General features: G+C 39.8%; 1 protein-coding gene across 2 annotated transcripts in view; it reads left to right on the plus strand.

The window, feature by feature from the left end:
- Positions 1-2,500, plus strand: part of galnt1 (UDP-N-acetyl-alpha-D-galactosamine:polypeptide N-acetylgalactosaminyltransferase 1) — a 150,362-nt gene that overhangs the window by 143,750 nt on the left and 4,112 nt on the right. The gene's annotated exons all lie outside the window — the stretch shown is intronic.

A 2,500-nucleotide genomic window follows, 5' to 3' on the forward strand; every position in this document is an offset into this window, starting at 1 on the left:
GACCATGTCATGAGCGAAAATATTCCATGCAGTGATGCTGACAGGTTAAGAGGTTAGACTACTGTTCAAAAAGCCATGAGTTAAAATCCCAGCACTCCCAATCTGCCACTGCTGAGCCCTTGAGCAAGGCCCTGAACTCTCAACTGCTCAGCTGTGTAAATGAGATAAGCGTAAGTCCCTCTGGATAAGGGCATCTGCTACATGTTGTAAATGTAAATGTGAAGCAGAACCCCCGCAACACTAGCTGTGATGTTGTGCAGGGCCAAAACATCTGACCACATGTCTGATTGTAAGTTTCACAGTGTCACTGTGCGGAGTTCAGGCTCTGGTTTGTGTGATGCTGTGAGGAAGGACTTTGGTCATCTAAACAGCTTATTATGGAGGTGGTGATTAATATTTGGTGTAATATTTGGTGTAAATAAAATGATGTTAACTTTACTAAATCAGTCATCTTCTCACCTCTACACCTCACAATATTATTATTATTATAGTCATTATTATTATTATTATTATTATTATTATTATTATTATTATTATTATTATTATTATTATTATAGCCCTGATTGAGCTTTTTTCCCACTTTGTATTCTGTACTCGTGCCATCTGTTGTTTTTGTTTTGTTTTGGGTTTGGGATTTTTACATAATTACATTTAAAAGCATGCATTTTTAAATAAACAGAAAGTAGACAAATTGTATTTATGTAATAAATGGGCTGCATTAGTGGTCTTTAAAAATTCTTAGAGGAATTATTGTTTGCTGATGTAGGATAAATAATCGGCCCATTTGGAGAAAAGATGTAAAATTCTAATGTTGTAATTTATTTTCTATATCAACCAACAAACAACACTCTAGCAATCACATGGTCTAAGTAAGCAGCCACCTAGCGAAGCAGTAGCATCTGTCTGGATTACCATAGCAACCACCCTTTGAAACACCGGGACTACCATAGCAAACACCTGGAATACAGTAGCAACCACTAGAAATACCTGGCATACCCTAGCAACCATCTACCCCAACACCGTAGCAACTCAAACTCCATAGCTGTGATCTAGTAACACTGTAGGAACTACCAGGACGACCATAGCGATGGCCTAGCAACCCACTAGCAATCACCTGGAATACGGTAGCACATTAGCAGCCAAGAAACACCTGGTATACCATAGCAACACCGTAACAACCATGTAAGGTTACATACTCCTTAGCAACCTTCTGGAATACCATAGCAACCACCTAGAAACACCCTAGAGATCATTAGCTATTGCTAAGTAACCACCCAGACTTGGCATAGCAAGCACATAGCAACCACCTACAGTATCTTAAAACCACATGGGAATAACCTGGCAACTAACTAGCAATACTCTACCAAATACATGGAATAGTGTGTTAGCAAAGCTTTAACAACATCGTACCATCACCAGGGGACTTGCTCTGCCTTTTTTCAGGAAATATATTGTAGTTCTATTAATATCACACACATACACACACACTGTAGTGTGCTTTATCCACTCTGCTATGTTGGAGGGATGGTGGTATTACTTGTCGTGAGACAGCCATCACTCAGATTAAATATCCCCCTGATGGAGAGTGAGTTAAAGAGCTGCTGCACTGTACAGACAGAGAGAGATTAGAGCCATGCCATGCCGAACATCGCTCTGTACATTCAGCCATCACTGGTTTCCCTGCCTCTAATCCCTGCCTCTCCTCATCATCATCACACTGGCCTTATGCCCAGGAGGTGGGGGTGAAGGACTGAAACCGGAGCCCGCTGCAGACTTTTCACTGTCGATAAAAGTTCTGTTTTAGACACAGAGAGGGGGAGAGCGAGCGAGGGAGGAGAGAAAGAGAGATAGAGTGACAAAGATCACTTGTCAAAGCTACTACCTCCGCTGCATGTTTTAACATAAATTACCATCACTTACCGACTGAGGTGTGTGTGTGTGTGTAGTCTGTAAGTCCTGTTTTATATATACACATACTGCAGACTTCTTGTGGAAAAATCCACCCTAATCAAATTGCATATCAGTATTTAATATTATTTTTATATTTACTTAAAGTCTTAAAGACTTACTTAAAATACTTTAAATTCTTTAATCAGGAGTAGAGAGAAATTGAAGGGAAAAAATCCATTTGAAGTGCCTACACCCAGAGTGTATTTTCTAATGAAACTCTGATTTCTTTAGTCTATTCTCACTCCACATTACTCACAATGCCACTCAACTACCTGCTAATAGTTTTTTAGTGCAGTGGAGTTTAGCCTTCACTCCTGGTCTGCCTGCCTAAAGAGAGTGATGCAGCAGAGCTTTAGTCCTTTAGTCTGTCCAGCTCTCTCACCTCCTGTGCTTCCAGGTTCATATCTTATGCTAATACCAGCATCATGTCTGATATAGACCATATAGGCTGTAACTGTAAATGGTGACAGAGAGAAATAACTTTTGCTCATTTTTTACTTTATGAAATTGTGTCTTAATGGACAATTTGGGCAACTGAATGGAATTTTTT

The sequence above is a fragment of the Hemibagrus wyckioides genome, linkage group LG23, assembly GCF_019097595.1.
Source record: "Hemibagrus wyckioides isolate EC202008001 linkage group LG23, SWU_Hwy_1.0, whole genome shotgun sequence".
Taxonomy (NCBI): domain Eukaryota; kingdom Metazoa; phylum Chordata; class Actinopteri; order Siluriformes; family Bagridae; genus Hemibagrus; species Hemibagrus wyckioides.